Source organism: Nerophis ophidion, linkage group LG22 (genome assembly GCF_033978795.1).
Source record: "Nerophis ophidion isolate RoL-2023_Sa linkage group LG22, RoL_Noph_v1.0, whole genome shotgun sequence".
NCBI lineage: Eukaryota > Metazoa > Chordata > Actinopteri > Syngnathiformes > Syngnathidae > Nerophis > Nerophis ophidion.
The window spans coordinates 20,883,761-20,902,623 of record NC_084632.1 but is presented as its reverse complement, the minus strand read 5'-3'; the positions used below and the strand labels follow the sequence as shown (position 1 = coordinate 20,902,623).

The window sequence follows — 18,863 nt, the reverse complement described above, 5'->3', positions numbered from 1 at the left end:
AGTAAAGCCGCTGCTCCTCCACATCGAGAGGAGCCAGATGAGTTGGTTCGGGAATCTGGTCAGGATGCCACCCGAACGCCTCTCTAGGGAGGTGTTTAGGGCACGTCCGACCGGTAGGAGGCCACGGGGAAGACCCAGGACCCGTTGGGAGACTATGTCTCCCGGGTGGCCTTGGAACGCCTCGGAATCCCCCGGGAAGAGCTGGACGAAGTGGCTGGTGAGAGGAAAGTCTGGGCTTCCCTGCTTAGGCTGCTGCCCCCTCGACCCGACCTTGGATATGTGGAAGAAGATGGATGGATGACAATTTTTCATAGCTTGAGCATAATAAAACTGTTCACAACCTTCTTCATAACTTTTTCAACATTGTGAAAGCCCTCAAGACATTAAATAACACCCTTTAGTCCCTTTTACGCTCTTTTAATCCAATGTAGTAATGCTGCTGGAGGCTGAGCCAATCAGTGGCCACGATGCTGAACCGCATGCTATAATTGGTTAAGTCTCCTCCAGTGGCCAATATTACTGTAGTGTTGATATTTTTCGTTCATTTAGGCATTTTTATTTGGAACATGCTTTTAATGAGATAATCCTGATACCCATTACAATTTTGGGAAATACTATACTTTGACTTTCGCAAAGGGCATAATTTTTTTATTTTTTTTTATACATGCCTCAAAACAACAGCTACAAAAACATTGAAGACACACAGCTTCAGTCCAGAGTGTACTAGAACATACATGCCAACCTTGAGACTTCCGAAATCGGGAGATGGGAGGCGGGGCCGGGCGGGGTTGAGGTAGGTGTGGTTGGGGGGGGGTGGGGTTTGGTGGTAGCAGGGGTGTATATTGTAGCGTCCTGGAAGAGTTAGTGCTGCAATGGGTTCTGGGTATTTGTTCTGTTGTGTTTATGTTGTGTTACGGTGCAGATGTTCTCCCAAAATGTGCTTGTCATCCTTTTTTTGTGTGGGTTCATAGTGTGGCACGTATTTGTAACATTTTTAAAGTTGTTTATACGGCAACCCTCAGTGTGACCTGTGTGGCTGTTGACCAAGTATGCCTTTCATTCACTCATGTGTGTGTAAAAACCGCATATACTATGTGACAGGGCTGGCACGCTGTTAGTTTGAAGAAAAAATGGACGTGACGACAGGTTTTAGAGGACGCTAAAGGCAGTGTCTTTAAGGAACACCCCCAATATTGTTGTCGGGGTGGAAATCGGGACAGATTTTTGGGAGGGGCACTGAAATTTGGGAGTTTCCCAGGAAAATCGAAACCGATAATTTCCGATATTACATTTTAAAACATTTATCGACATCTCTAATTACAAAAGATTAATTTAGGACCAAAAAATGTGGACTCTGCTTTAAAAATGTGCCCCAAAATATCTGAGATGTGGTGAAGTTGCACTATTTGAAGTACGATGTATATAGTACTCATACTGTATCTATACCATCCCTCTCTGTTGTGTCCTTAATCGTCCTTAATTTGTGAGTGTGTTTTAAGGCCCATGTTGTTTAGTCAGCCAGGTCCTCAGGTCGATATGTTGCTTGTAACAGTAAGTAGATGAAAAGAGCAGTGATTGAGAGCAAATCCATTACTGTAGCTCAGCGGTCTGTGTTTAGGACGGGGGTGGGTTTGTCTTACTGTCACATGGATTCTTTGAGTCACCACTCACAGCTCATTGCATCTGCAAAAATGGCTTATACTGTACAGAATAAAAACCCACATGACCATATCGTGTAATTGTGTGTCCTTTAGGCATCCCCGTGAAGCAGATTTGTCCCTAGATGGACGTAGTCTTGGAAAGGGTTTCATATGGCACCATTCGTCACGGTTGGCCTGACACATGAAATGTGACAAATCGGGTATCTAATATCTTAAAGTGTGTTTTATAGCAATTCCAACTTTGACCACAGTGTCAGTTGCTATGTTGAGTGGCACTTTCCATTATTTTCAGCAGAAATGCTTATTTTTTCAGGAAATTCCCATTAAAATGAAGTGTACATTTTTCTAAATTCCCACATTTTTCATCTAAATGAAACAATTCCAACTTCAAAATATTTAGCCTGTTGAGGAATTTTGTGGAAAAAAAAATGTCCGGATTTCCCAGAATTACATTTTTTTTCTAGTCCTTCGCTATCAATATCATCATTCACTAATCTTTTATCCTCGCTCAAATTAATGGGGAAATTGTCGTTTTCTCGGTCCGAATAGCTCTTGCTGCTGGAGGCTCCCATTATAAACAATGTGAGGATGTGAGGAGCCCTCACCCTTGTGACGTCAGCGTCTGCGACTTCCGGTAAAGGCAAGGCTTTTTTATCAGCACCAAAAGTTGCAAACTTTATCCTGGATGTTCTCTACTAAATCCTTTCTGTAAAAATATGGCAATATCACGAAATGATCAAGTATGACACATAGAATGGACCTGCTATCCCTGTTTAAATAAGAAAATCTCATTTCAGTAGGCGTTTAATACAAATTCTTGTTTTATTTGTATGTCACATTTTTATATCTATAAATTTTATTTGTATGTATTTTCAAATCTCAACGATATATTTACAAATACGCGTTTATTTATATAAATTATTTATGTATTTGTATATCACATTTGTATTTGTATATTTAAAGGCCTACTGAAACCCACTACTACCCACCACGTAGTCTGATAGTTTATATATCAATGATGAAATATTAACATTGCAACACATGCCAATACGGCCTTTTTAGTTTACTAAATTGCAATTTTAAAATTCCCGGGAGTTTCTTGTTGAAAACGTCATGTAATGATGATGTGTACGCAAGATGTCACAGGTTTTTAGGAAATATGAGCGCTGCACACACACACAGCTAAAAGTCGTCTGCTTTAACTGCATAATTATACAGTTTTTTGGACATCTGTGTTGCTGAATGTTTTGCAATTTGTTCAATTAATATTGGAGAAGTCACAGAAGAAAGATGGAGTTGGGAAGCTTTAGCCTTTAGCCACACAAACACACGGTGATTCCTTGTTTAAAATTCCTGGAGGTGAAACTTTCCTATGGATCAGAACGCGGTCAAGCCAACATGGATCCCGACCAAATGTCAACCAGCAGGTTTCTGTGAGAATATTGTGGTTAAAAAGTCAGTTCTTACCCGAGAAAAGCTGAGCTTGTGCCGTCCATAGCTGCTGTCGACTCCCCTGAGACACTGTGTGTCAAGACACCCGTGGAGACACCCTTCCGACTATCAGGTACTATTTAACTCACTAAAACACTAGCAACACAATAGAAAGATAAGGCATTTCCCCGAATTAACCTAGTAAATGTGTCTAAAAACATCGGAATCCGTCCCAATGCAACCGCGTTTTTTTTAAATTTAACTTTATTTTTTATTTTTTTTCTAGTCCGTCGCTATCAATATTCTCAAACACAAATCTTTCATCCTCGCTCAAATTAATGGGGAAATTTTCGTTTTCTCTGTCCGAATAGCACTTTTTGTTGGAGGCTCCCATTTAAATCAATGAGAATATGTGAGGAGCCCCCACCCTTGTGACGTCATCGTCTGCGACTTCCAGTAGAGGCAGGGCATTTCTCTTAGCACCGAAAGTTGCGAACTTTATCGTGGATGTTCTCTACTAAATCCTTTGAGCAAAAATATGGCAATATCGCAAAATGATCAAGTATGACACATAGAATGGACCTGCTATCCCCGTTTGAATGAGAAAATCTCATTTTAGTAGGCCTTTAAAGGCCTACTGAAACCCACTACTACCGACCACGCAGTCTGATAGTTTATATATCAATGATGAAATATTAACATTGCTACACATGCCAATACGGCCTTTTTAGTTTACTTAATTGCAATTTTAAATTTCCCGCGCAGTTTCTTGTTGAAAACGTCGCGGTATGATGACGCGCGTTTGACGTCACCGGTTGTAGCGGACATTCTTTTCCAGCCCGATCCAAGCTATAAGTAGTCTGCTTTAATTGCATAATTACACAGTATTCTGGACATCTGTGTTGCTGAATCTTTTGCAATTTGTTCAATTTATTAATGGAGAAGTCAAAGTAGAAAGATGCAGGTGGGAAGCTTTTAGCCTTTAGCCACACAAACACAGCCGGTGTTTCCTTGTTTAAAATTCCCACAGATGAAGCTTTACTATGGATCAGAGCAGTCAAGCGAACATGGATCCCAACTACATGTCAACCGGCAGTTTTCGGTGAGAAAATTGTAGTAATAATTCGCCTCTTACCGGAGACATCAGCGGAGCTTCCGTCCTGCCTCAGCTGTCGTGACTTCCCTCAGAGACTCTGGCGTCAACACACCCGTGGCCACACCCCTCCGACTTTCAGGTACTATTTAATCTCACTAAAACAATAGCAACACAATAGGCAAATAAGGGATTTTCCAGAATTATCCTAGTAAATGTGTCTTAATAACATCTGAATCGCTCCCACTACAATCCTTTTTATTTTCTTTTTTTTTTCCTAGTCCTCCACTCTAAATTTCCTCATCCACAAATCTTTCATCCTCGCCCAAATTAATGTCGAAATTGACGCTTTCTCGGTCCAAATAGCTCTAGCTGCTGGCTATGATTGTAAACAATGTGAGGATGTGAGGAGCTCTACAACCCATGACGTCCCGCGCACATCGTCTGCTACTTCCGGTAAAGGCAAGGCTTTTTTATTAGTGACCAAAAGTTGCGAACTTTATCGTCGATGTTCTCCACTAAATCCTTTCAACAAAAATATGGCAATATCGTGACATGTTTAAGTATGACACATAGAATGGACCTGCTATCCCCGTTTAAAAAAGAAAATCTCATTTCAGTAAGCCTTTAATAATATATGCTTATGTATTAATATCATATTGATATAGGTTGATGTGAGACAATTCTATTTCCATATTTATCAGATTAATAATGATGGTGGATTAATGTGCATTAACGCACTAAATTCGACGGCCCTTTCTTTGAACAACACCACAAAAAGGAACTATGCTTGAAAAATATACACTAGTATCAGTCCGATACTGCTCCCACGGCCCTTGGTATCCATTAGATCGATAGTGGGGTGGACCTACCACCCACCCCTCCCGTAGTCTCTCCACTTCGCCGCCTTCGACGTTGCTTTCATGTTTTTTTTTTTTTCTCCAAGCTTCCTCATCCTCTCGGGAGTCGGGAGAAGTGTGCGTAAAAAGCGAATCCTCGTCTCCTCCTCTTGGTTCTGTCCTCTCTTCAGTGCGCCGTGGCCATGTTTGATTCTTTATTTCCTGCCAGCACTTTCGCGCCCTGACCTTTAGTTCGCTTTTCGGAGCAGATTATATTTGTTTGGCTTGTCTGCAACCTGACTGAGATCCGCGCGTCATGTAACCAACTCAGGTATGTTTGTTCCTCTAAAAGACTACATCGCTTATTTGTTGTGATTACATATGAACATGTGCCTACATTTGTTATGATTCTTACATTTAATAACTGGTGGTTTGCATGTTGTCCCTCTTAAACTGTTCTCTTGCACTAGATTACAATGGGTTGGTGTACCTAATGAAGTGTCTAGTGCAGTGATGCCCAAAGTGGGGCCCGTGGGCCAAATTTGGCTCGGCGTGTCATTTCATTTGGTCCGCCAAAGGGTGGCTACCAATTAGTTTACACATTCATACCGACCTCTTTCAAGCCAAATACTCATTGATGGCATGTTCGCAAGGTTACACTGTTAAGGAAAAGAGTCAGATTTGACTGTAAAACCTGGCAGCTCAGTTGCCAGAAATTTAGCATTAAGTCATCAGTGGTACCTTTTTTCAATTTACAGTTATGGAAACGTAAAAGTGTTAACATGTGCTCAATGTTTCCTTACCATTCATCCATCCATTTTATACTGCTTGTCCCTTTTGGGGTCGCGGGGGGTTACTGGAGCCTATCTCAGCTGCATTCGGGTGGAAGGCGGGGTACACCCTGGACAAGTCGCCACCTCATCGCAGTGTTTCCTTACCATTGTTGCTACGTTGTCTATTACCATTGTTGGAATATTCATTCTTCCTACATTGTTGATACAAATTGTTGATAACATGTAGGGCTGGGCGATATGGCCTTTTTTAAATATCTCAATATTTTTGGGCCATGTCACGTTACACGATATATATCTCGATATTTTGCCTTACCCTTGAATGAACACTTGATGCATATAATCACACCAGTATGACGATTCTATGTGTCTACATTAAAACATTCTTGTTCATACGGCAATAATATATGCTCATATGAGGTGGCGACTTGTCCAGGGTGTACCCCGCTTTCCGCCCGAATGCAGCTGAGATAGGCACCAGCAACCCCAAAAAGGGACAAGCGGTAGTAAATGGATGGATTGATATATGCTCATTTTAAACATTTACGCAGAGGGAAATCACAGCTCAGTCAATTAACCAAAACTGTATTTATTTATGTCATTTCCAAAAGAGAAAGTGCAAGATTGTCAGAGACATTTTAAAACAAGCAATGAGTACACTTTTGTGCTTGATGTCACTAAGATGACATATCAAAACAACACTAAATTGAAGTGCACTTTTTGTACAGAACGCCACTACAATAGTTTAAAACAAATAAAGTGCACTTTTGTGCATGATGTCACACAAGATATTTCATCCATCCATCCATTTTCTACCGCTTATTCCCTTTCGGGGTCGCGGGGGGCGCTGGCGCCTATCTCAGCTACAATCGGGCGGAAGGCAGGGTACACCCTGGACAAGTCGCCACCTCATCGCAGCAACACAGATAGACAGACAACATTCACACACTAGGGCCAATTTAGTGTTGCCAATCAACCTATCCCCAGGTGCATGTCTTTGGAAGTGGGAGGAAGCCGGAGTACCCGGAGGGAACCCACGCATTCACGGGGAGAACATGCAAACTCCACACAGAAAGATCCCGAGCCTGGATTTGAACCCAGGACGCACTAACCCCTCTGCCACCGTGAAGCCCCAAGATATTTCAATAACTGTCAAATAAGAATGAGCTGCTTAATATGAAATCAAATAGTGTATGTCCTTCGCTATGTGGTCGGTTACTGCGAACGTTATCTCCTTCTGTTGTTGACTATTTTTTTCATACGGTGTTGATGTGGAAATAGTTGCTTCGGCATTTTGTTGGTGTGGCACTGAACGGAGATGTTGACATGCAGAGTTTCAAGCACTCTTCATTTTCTATCGGATGACTTTTCAAATGATGCTATAAATTAGCAGTGGTGCTACTTTTTGTAGCAACGCTTTTTCTGCATACTTGTTCGACATCTTCCTGCTTGAAGCTAAACCACCGTCAGATGATGGAGCCAGTGCTGTTTTTGTTGGGAGTTAATTCTTCCTTCATTTGTTACCAGATTCGCACCTTTTCTCGCTCGTATTATCACCCGCACCGCACCGTTAGCATCACAGCTAACGTTACCATGTCGCTACCTCTCTGCCCCGCGAGGGCGTGTGACGTTGCACACGTGACGTATGTAAGAATGTGCGCTTGTTTTAAGTCTCTGTGAGAAGGAGAGACAAGAAAGAGGGAGAAACTCTTGCAGTTTAATGCCCGCAGCTAAAAGCAACTGCGTGAGAACGTGTACTCGAATATCACGATATAGTTATTTTCTATATCGTACAGAGACAAACCCGCGATATATCGAGTATTTCGATATATCGTCCAGCCCTACTCCCATATTATTTTTTGAAGATGTTTTAATGTAATTGTTAACAGAAATGTATTCTCTAAAAGTCCACGCTATTTTTTTAATTATTTTTTAATAATCTCTCAGCTTTACATTATAGAAGTTGATGTTTTAAAAATATGTTGTAGGTTGTACTTTCAAATATGCATGGGAATATCATGTGGAATATCATTTAGGATATCTGAATGTATTTCCTTATTTTGTATTATTTGCAATTAAAGCAGGAAATGAATCACAAGATCTGTAGTTTCAGCACATTATTTTTTAATTTATACAAGTCAAAATAATACTCGACAATAGAATACAATAAGACATGAGTCCACCTATTTAGGTCTAAATATAGAAATAAAGATATTGTTAGGGTCTTGGTCAAAGGGTGGGGGGAATAACCCCAGGATTCAGAGATGGGAGACAAGGTGGAATTACAAAAATGAAAAAATTTAATTTAAACAAAAAGGGATAACTAAGGGCGATGGGGCAGAAGCGCACACCATGTAACCTGGACAAAAGGTTCCTCAGAGGTCGGCACGGGGAAAAAGGCCAGGGCACACTGAGCAGGGCAAGAGTCCAACAAAATAATCCCCTTTACCTGAGGGGGTCAGGAAGCAAACACAGAAGAGGTTAGAGAATTCAGAACTAGGTAGCGACAACGTACCAGGTCTGGTGAGGTGAAGCAGGCGCATGCACGAGCGAGGTTCAGGATTCATTAACCGGCAGGGGCAAGCTGTCAGTGACGAGCCTAAATACTGGCGGGCTAATCGCGAGCAGTCGTGCCTCTGGGTCCGCCCCTAGCTGAGGACAAATCCCTGAATACACAGGTGCAGACATAAAGGAGAAAGCAGGATAAAGATAAATCACAACAGATAGATCAGATGTAAGGCTTTACTTCCAAATGCTGAAAAAAAAACTGTGCATTAAGTTTTGTACACAGCCTGGATATGAGGCTTTCTCTTTAGGAAACAAGAGGAATAACCGCCGGAGGTTGCTCAACATTACGATTGTTGAACTCTTGTATTCTAACACAAATTTAGATCACTCATGTCACACCAAGCTATACATGTATGTTGTTAAATGATTTAAATTAATAAATACAGCGATATTTTTACATTTTAACTTCGCTCTTTTCTCTCCTTGTGGAAATGTAACAAAGTATTGCTACATACGGAGTTTCACCAACATGGTTATATCGAGACAAACACTTAAACTCGATTTAGAGCCCCTTGGCCCTCCGGTCTTCTTCTACGGGGTTTTACCTGCTTCCGTTTAAACTTGTTGTAAGCTCCGCCTACAGGCACCTGCTCCCCCACGTCAAATTACTGCCGTTAGTTTGAAATTGTAAAAAAAATAAAGAAAACCGTAAAAATGAGACGCGAATGTGGAAAAAAAGTTGATCATAAAAACCTTTGAAACACATAAAAACAAAAATGTTGCAAATATATGAATTTGGCATCAAAAACATGTCATAATTCAAGAAAATATCCACCAAATGTATTGTATTTTTTAAAAGTTTGTATTTATTTGTTGCCAAAACTTGTTTTGCGGAAAATGTTTTCGACACCAAATCTTACAGGCAGTGTTTTGGCTCCATTTGCTGGTAACTCAAATTTTTGTTTGCAACTTAAAGCATAATAATTAGCTGAGCGACAACTCTTATCTCAAAACACGCCTAAGTAGGTGTGGTGTTCATGGGATGCAAATCGGTATTCTTCTTCCTCCAAACACGACGAGTTGAGTTTATACCAAAATGGATACATGAATGATACAGCACAGGATTGGGAGAATGTCATGTGGTCGGATGAAACCAAGATAGAACTTTTTGGTATAAACTCAACTCGTCGTGTTTGGAGGAAGAAGAATAGTGAGTTGCATCCCAAGAACACCACACCTACTGTGAAGCATGGGAGTGGAAACATCATGCTTTGGGGCTGTTTTTCTGCTAAGGGGACAGGACGACTGATCCATGTTAAGGAAAGAATGAATGGGGCCATGTATCGTGAGATTTTGAGCCAAAACCTCCTTCTATCAGTGAGAGCTTTGAATGGTTGACCAAATACTTATTTTCCACCATCATTTACAAATAAATTCTTTAAAATTCCTAAAATGTGAATTCCTGGATTTTTTTATTCACATTCTGTCTATCACAGTTAAAGTGTACCTATGATGAAAATTACAGACCTCTGTCATCATTTTAAGTGGGAGAACTTGCACAATAGGTGGCTGACTAAATACTTTTTTGCCCCACTGTATACCGTTGTATAGAATAATCTTGGCTTCCTTTATACTCCCTCCAAACGAGCCGTTTGAAATGCGTTCTGTTGTGTGAAGTATTCTGTCCTATCTTGTCAGCGGATATCTCCATGTATGGTAAAGTTTTACCCAGGGTGCTTAGTGCGAGTTCGCAATTGTAGTCTGCACTGTAGTCCACACTGTAGTCAATAAGTTCCTTGTTTATTTACAAGTTAGAATGAATAAAAAAAAAAATACATCTGTTGTAGGTGACGATAGGCGAAATTTCCCCCAAAATTGCAGTTCCCTTTTAAATTGAGGCACTACTGAAGGTTGCTATAGATTTCTGGATTTGAGCGTCCTTGGGTTGTACAGTATACCAGTACTAATATGTACCTTGTTACTAATGAATTAAAAAAGTACTATACTGCCATTGAAAAACACTGGTATTTTTTTTCATGGACATGATGTTCACATTGCTACTCGTATGAGCTGAGGCACATGTTGCAAATCAACACACGCACCTAGCACCTGCAAGCGGAAACAATGTGGAGACAGAGTAAGAATAAACATATGTTGACTTAAAAAATAACAATAAAACTAAATCTCTAAACATTGAAACGTAAAACATAGCAAGCTAAGAGCTGACGTCCGTCCAGAGTGTTTTTGCTACTTCTAAATCACTAGTCCACGCCTCCATGGCGACGGATAAACTACAGTTCTGACAAATTATCACTGCAGGATGAGAAATAGCTAAATATGCTTCACTACACACCGTAGCTAACCGCTTACAGCAAACTAGCACTCCTGAATGTAAACAGATGGGTGGAGCTAAACAAATAAGGACTGTCGATGGTCGATACTGCAATGATTACATCGATATTTTTTTATCACCAAAAAATACAGTATTTTGTAATTTTTGTTATTGTGTATAAACTACGGGTGTAACGGTACACAAAAATTTCGGTTCGGTACGTACCTCGGTTTGGAGGTCATGGTTCGGTTCATTTTCGGTAGAGTAAGAAAACAACAAAATATACATTTTTTGGTTATTTATTTACCAAATTTGTAAACAATGGCTTTATCCTTTTAACATTGGGAACACTATAATAATTCTGCCCACGTTAATCCACATTAAACTGCCTCAAGTTGTTGCTTTGATTAAATAAAATGACAAAACCTTTCTTCTACGTATAAAAAGTGCAACATTAAACAGTTTCAAGTAAACTCCATCCATTTTCTACCGCTTATTCCCTCTTGGGGTGACGGGGGGCGCTGGCGCCTATCTCAGCTACAATCGGGCGGAAGGCAGGGTACACCCTGGACAAGTCGCCACCTCATCGCAGGGCCAACACAGATAGACAGACAACATTCACACTCACATTCACACACTAGGGCCAATTTAGTGTTCCCAATCAACCTATCCCCAGGTGAATGTCTTTGGAAGTGGGAGGAAGCCGGAGTACCCGGAGGGAACCCACGCATTCACGGGGAGGACATGCAAACTCCACACAGAAAGATTCCGAGCCTGGATTTGAACCCAGGACTGCAGGACCTTCGTATTGTGAGGCAGACGGACTAACCCCTCTTCCACCGTGAAGCCCTTCAAGTCAACTCATCATGCTTAATTTATTACAGCATTTAGGAAGCCTTTAGTTGACTTTTGTTATGTAAATGTTATATTTGTATCAACATGTGATAGCATGGACCCTGCCATTCAAAACTAGGCTGCTACAATACTAATGATTCATCTAACTATAGCTGACAAAATAGTAATATAGCAACACAATGGAGTTCAATGAAATAACAGACAGGGCTTTGCTGCCCCTAACACACACACACACGCGCACACACACACTCACACGCACACACACACATGCACGCACCTACTCGCACACACACACACACACACACACCGCAAAATGAGTTAACGTTACGCTAAAAGCTAATTAGCCTTCACCTCAAGCCAGAACTGCGAGCGAGCTGAGCTGCAGTTTAAGTTTCTAGAAGGTCAACGGGCTCATAGTGATGTTTGTAATAGTTGTGACTGGGAAGTGTTTTTTATGATTTGGGGAGAGTCCGCTGCTCCCCTGCTAAACGAATATCTGATCGATGCTGAAGAATTGACTACAACACACTGAATACGCCCAGCTGATTGCCTGTTACATCGCTCTGAATACGCACTGCTGATTGGCTTTGTATGTAACCAATCAGATGGTTGCGTGGGCGGGACAATGGTTGCTGCTCAGACAGAGGCAGAAAGCAGAGCAACTTGTGAAGACTTATTCTTACAAACTCGTTCGGTATGCCTGCGTGCCGAACCGAAACCCCCGTACCGAAACGGTTCAATACAAATACACGTACCGTTACACTCCTAGTATAAACTCAGAAAATACTGTATGTCTCTGGACACAGGATAACTTTAATTATGACCAATGTATGACCATGTAACTACTTGGTATTGCATCAATACCAAAATTAGTAGTATCACCCAAAACTTACGTAAAATATCCAAACAACAGAAGAATAAGTGCTTATTACATCTTAACAGAAGTGTAGGTAGAAGATGTTAAAACAGAAAAGAACAATATATTAACCGTATATAAACAAGTAGATTAATAATCCAACCATCCATTTTCTACTGCATGTCCCTCATAATTTTGACAGAAATGACAATATGTTACTGCATATGTCAGCAGCCAAATTAGGAGCCATTGTAGCTCTTGTTCTTACTTGCTACTAAAAGAGAAGTTGTCCAGTATATTCAATGTTATGTAATGTTGTTGTTTTTTTGTTTTTTTACAATTATTTACATTTTGACAATTCCACATGAATATATATTTTAATTTTTAATGCAGGTTTATTGATATTTAAATGCACCAGAAAATAAGCCATTTTGTACACTGTTGATTCAATGCCCAGTCGTGAGTAAACGTGTTCCTGTATAGTATTTTTCCAGCAATGGTCATGTGGCGACAACAATTACGGTATTTTGAGATGTAATCATTGAAGTCGGACATCACTGAAGGCCTAGGTGGGAAACGCACAGAGCCCACCACTGGGTTTAATACTTATTAATTTAGCTTTGTTTTTAATAAAGATCCCATTTAACATGCCTAATAAAAGACTTCTTAAAGTCAGGCCAAAGAGACACATTTTTTTTTGTCATTCAATATATTTTACATGTACATGATGTGAATGTTGTCTGTCTATCTGTGTTGGCCCTGTGATGAGGTGGCGACTTGTCCAGGGTGTACCCTGCCTTCCGCCCGATTGTAGCTGAGATAAGCGCCAGCGCCCCCCGCGACCCCGAAAGGGAATAAGCGGTAGAAAATGGATGGATGGATGATAAAATCCTTCACGGTGGCAGAGGGGTTAGTGCGTCTGGCTCACAATACAAAGGTCCTGCAGTCCTGGGTTCAAATCCAGGCTCGGGATCTTTCTGTGTGGAGTTTGCATGTTCTCTCCATGAATGCGTGGGTTCCCTCCGGGTACTCCAGCTTCCTCCCACTTCCAAAGACATGCACCTGGGGATAGGTTGATTGGCAACACTAAATTGGCCCTAGTGTGTGAATGTGAGTGTGAATGTTGTCTGTCTATCTGTGTTGGCCCTGCGATGAGGAGGCGACTTGTCCAGGGTGTACCCCGCCTTCCGCCCGATTGTAGCTGAGATAGGCGCCAGCGCCCCCCGCGACCCAGAAAGGGAATAAGCGGTAGAAATGGATGGATGGATGGATGGATGATAAAATACAAAATGGTCATGGTTTATTATTTCCTTCCTACATTTTTACAGGGCCACCCATCAGTAGAGCTCCATCACAGAACCAATTAACTACTTTACATGCATTTAAAGTCTCCATAAACCCTTCATAGTGTAAAACGTAGGTCATTTCAACATTAGTAAAGGCTTAGTGGCCACTTGCGTGGACAGCATGTTTTAGCTCTTATTTCCAAAATTCTGTACACTACTGAATTGGGGTCTTATGGCCACTTATGTGGACACTTATACTGCCATCTGGTGGTGTCAGAAGAGTATAACTTACAATGGAATTTGGGAAAAAAAAGTGTAAAAATAAGAATTAGCATGTTACTAAATATGAAGTATGGACTAAGTACATCATATCAAAAGGTGATTCTTAGTTTTTATCGTAATTAAGGTCTAATAAGCCCAAATTGTGAAGCTTGGGCCTTAAGAGGTTAATGCCAAAATTGTTCTTTGATCGCAATAAGAAACATGGGTTTAATGTATCATAATTTTCTGTTAAAATAAAGCCAATAATGACATTTTTGTGGTCCCCTTTATTTTTGAAAAGTATCGAAATACATTTTGGAACTGGTACCAAAATATTGGTATTGGGTCAACACTAGAGAGTACACCATTTTTTAGTAGGAAATCCACACAAGTCTTACAACATGGGTTCCCAGGTGTATTTGAGGCCAGTCAATGCGGCGTTACAATGCATGCATACAACCACCTTTGAGACAGAGTTGTAATGGCAAGCTACATTCATAAACAGTACCATCATAATGTGGTACTGTGGACTAGACTCTCACATTATCGTGTATAAATTAATAACTGTACCCACTTGGCTTCCACTTTAGCCGGTCACCCAGAAGGAGGGTGTCCCCACAGCTGTGGCCCCTTCCCAAGATTTCTTCTTTTATCCCATGTTGGGCTTTTTGAGTTTTTCCTTACTTTGATGTGGATTCAGAACAGGGGATGTCATCGTGGTTTGTGCAGCCCTTAGCACTTGTAATTAAGGGCTATACAAATAAACTTTGATTGCTTGATTTATTAATTGAATGTGTTTATGAGCGAGGGCGAACAGACAATTTAAATGTATTTGTTGCAGGTAGGCCTTTTTTTAATATCTCAATATTTTTAGGGTATATCGCGTTACGTAATATATATCTCGATATTTTGCCTTGGCCTTGAATGAACACTTGATACATATAATCACAGCAGTATGACGATTCCATGGACTACATTAAAACATTCTTGTTCATACTGCATTAATATATGCTCATTTTAAACTTTCATGCAAAGAAGGAAGCCTTTGTTGTCTGGTGCCACACGAACGTCTTGCAGCTCAATCCGTCAAAGACCAAGGAGCTGGTCATTGACTTTGGGAGGTCGAGTCCATGGTCACAACCTATTGTGATCGAGGGAGTTGAGGTACAGACCGTGGACTCATTCAAGTACCTCGGGGTTTGGGTGGACAATAAGCTGGACTGGACTGTTAACACGGACCACCAGTACAAGAAAGGACAGAGCAGGCTGTACTTCCTCAGGAGACAGCACTCCTTCAACATTTGTAGAAAACTCCTGTGGATGTACTACCAGTCTGTGGTTGCCAGTGTTCTGTTCTACATGGTAGTGTGCTGGGGGGGCAGTACATCTAAGAAGGACAGCTCCAGACTTGAGAAACTGATCAGGCGGGCCGGTTCTACAATCGGAATGAAACTGGACTCACTGGTGACGGTGGCAGAGAAGAGGACTGTGGACAAACTAGTGAGCATCCTGGATGATGCCAGTCACCCTCTGCATAGCGTTATCAGTAGCCAGAGGAGCCTGTTCAGTGCTAGACTGCTTCATCCCAAGTGCAGGACTAATAGACTCAAAAACTCCTTTGTCCCACACGCCATTAGACTGTGCAACTCCTCTCCGGGACGGGGGGTATTAGGATGACAGGGGATGCAAAACATTAACAGTGCAATACGTTTTCATAACATGGTCACTACTGCCTACTTTGTCTTGTTATATTCTTATTTTACTGTTATATTGTTATTCCCATCGTTTTTATTCTTTTTGTAATATTTCTCTATTTTGTTTCCTTTTAAACACCCATTATTTACTTTTTACTTTTTATTTTTTATTTTTTATTTTTATTTTTTTAATTGATCTCAACTCTGTACACTGCTGCTGGAATTTTAATTTTCCTGAAGGAACTCTCCTGAAGGAATCAATAAAGTACTATCTATCTATCTAACTAAGTCAATTGACCAAAACAGTTTTTATTAAACAGTTATTAAGCAAGGGCACAAACATTTATGTAATTTCCAAAACAGAAAGTGCAAGATTGTCAGAGACATTTTAAGTGTCAAATAAAAATGAGCTGCATAATAGGAAATCAAATAAAGTATGTCCTTCGCTATGTGGTAGGTTGCTACGGACGTTATTAAATTCTGTTGTTGACTATTTTTTTCATACGGTGTTGATCTGGAAATGTTTGCGTCGGCATTTTGATGGTGTGGGCGTGTAGCACCGAACGGAGATGTTGACATGCGGAGTAAGCACTCTTCATTCTCTAGCAGGTGACTTTTGAAATGATGCTACATATTAGCAGTAATGCTACATTTTATAGCAACGCTTTTGCCGCCTACTTGACTTATTTCGATTGTCTGTTCGACATATTCCCCCTCCAAGCCAAACCACCGCCAGACGATGGACCCCCTGCTGTTTTTCTTGGGAATTACTTCTTCCTTCATTCACACTTTCTCTGTATTACCACTCTCACGGCTCTGCTAGGATCACAGCTAACGTTACACATGCTGCTACCTCTCTGCTCCGCGAGGGCGTATACGTAAGTGACGTATGACGTGACAGTAAGTGACGTATGTGTGCTTGCTGTCTGTGAGAAGGAGAGACAGGAAAGAGCGAGAAGAGCCTGTAATGTTCCTCCCACCTCCAAAAACATGCACCTGGGGATAGGTTGATTGGCAACACTAAATTGTCCCTAGTGTGTGAATGTGAGTGTGAATGGTGTCTGTCTATCTGTGTTGGCCCTGTGATGAGTTGGCAACATGTCCAGGGTGTGCACCGCCTTCCGCCCGAATGCAGCTGAGATAGGCTCCAGCACCCCCCGCGACCCCAAAAGGGACGAACGGTAGAAAATGGATTGATGGATAGAGACCATTGTTGTTAGCACGGGTCCTTCTCTCCTTAGTAACGGATGCTTGTGCTTTGTATGCCAAAACAAAACTAAAAAATACACTATATATCAATATCTCAATACGTTAGTCATTTGTTTGCATGGCAGCACTGTCATCGGTCATCAATTCACGCAGATTCAATGTTTGTCATTTGCACGTGTGTGTTTAAAGTTTAGGTGAGCGGGTCTAAAACAAGCTGGAGAAGTGCAACGTAAATTATTGAGGAGCCTTCAGGGTTGCTGGATCTGTGTTTTCTTGCCACACGGCTGCACGTCAACTGCTGTAGTCGCACAATAAATGTGTCATGTCCGAACCACACTGCAGCTGGAGGACAGGAAGGTAAAACTCCAGTGTCTTGCTGTGGCTTCACTCAGACAGCCTCACCTTGATCTTGAATATACAAAGTCAGCTGGGATAGGCTGCAGCTCACTCGTGACCCTGAGCAGTTACACCACAATTCTTGTAGTGTGCAGCCACATGTGTAATACCACTGAACAGTCATAGTGCAGACCAATGTTTCACAACCTTTATTGAGCCAAGGCACACATTTTACATGAGAAAGCAACTTATTATAAAAGGGACAGTCAGTAGAAAATGAATGGATGGATGGAATGACTACCGGTTAATTATGTACCTGCTGCCATCTAGTGGCACTGATCAGCAACGGACGATTTACGGGGGAAAGTGTGTGATCGCCATTGCTGTTTAAAGTCGATCGCAAACGCAGATCCCTTCTTACTGATGCTGTATTTATTTGTAATTTCCTGGCTGACAAGCAAGCAGCTAATTATGTATCTACATACACAGTGTGTAGCTGTTTCCCTAAGTCAATAACAATATCCTCTATTTGGTCAAATAAACTCAATTTCTTTGTGTGTTTAGTTTCATTACCACTGGATTATGAGGCCAAATATGTTAGACAACGAGAGCGAGCCAAGAGTAGGCATGTTAATATCCAAGCGAACTGCTAAGCTCGCTTGAAACAACACCAAAAAGAAGGTGCTTAGTAAAGTTTAAGAAGTGTAGAAGGAAATACGTTACAGCAGAAAGTAAGCAGTTATTAAGGGGAAATAACCAAGTCGATTAATAAGGTTTGGAGAGAAGATAATATGACTGTTGGTGTGTCAGCGTCATCACAGTGCTGTTTTGCGCAAACAATGGTATGTTCAAAAAGAGAATAAGGAACTCATTGAAATATGTTATTATCGTTAAACTGTCAATAACATTTACCATGAATACATTTTAAAATGGGTGGATGATGAGAATTGGTAGCATTGCAGTATAATTGCATTTGCTCTCTATTTTATGCTGCAGCTGTTACATACAGGGTTTTCCACACATTCATTTATTTGTGGCGGCCGCCACGAAAGAATTACGCCCGCCACAAATTAAAAAAAAAAAAAAAAATATATATATATATATATATATATATATTTATTTTATTTTTTTCCGGCTTTTGACTTGCTTGACGCTCATAAAAGCAATAGGACTCTGTCTGTGAATGGAGCTTGTAGTTACATATTATATAAATATGTAAATATTATACAAATATGTATATAAAGTGTTGTAATTATATTCCAACGCCACGTTCTTATTGGTCATCATATAATGAAATAATACTGCATACAGAGTTTTTTTTTTGCTTTGTGCTATGTATAAACCAGGGATCTCAGACACGCGGCCAGCACCTAAATAGGAAAATTTAATGTTAGTGCGGCCCGCAAGTTTTATATGAATGCCGCTTGTCAGCGTCACACCTGCCAACCGTCACAGTTTTCCCGGGAGACTCCTGACTTTTAGAGTAATTAATCTCTCAAATGTACGCTGGTGTTCACCTAATAAACAATAATAAGGGCGTACAATGATGTCACTACCCCCTTCTCCCCCTCCGCGCGTCGGTTGAGGTGGGCGAGGTTGGGGGGGGTTGGATTGGTGGTAGCTGGGTGTATAATGGAGCCCGGAAGAGTCAGGATACATGGGATTATGGGTATTTGTTCTGTCGTGTTTGTGTGTTGTAGTGCGGATGTTC

The 18,863-nt window shown here is 41.0% G+C and overlaps 1 protein-coding gene across 1 annotated transcript in view; it reads left to right on the top strand.

Moving 5' to 3' along the window:
- Nucleotides 1–5,159: 5,159 nt before the first annotated feature.
- Nucleotides 5,160–18,863, top strand: part of LOC133540944 (protein FAM163A-like) — a 65,589-nt gene continuing 51,885 nt past the window's right edge. The window contains exon 1 of the mRNA XM_061884027.1: nt 5,160–5,355. The gene's annotated coding sequence lies outside the window, so the exon portion shown is untranslated. The remainder of the gene's footprint in view (nt 5,356–18,863) is intronic.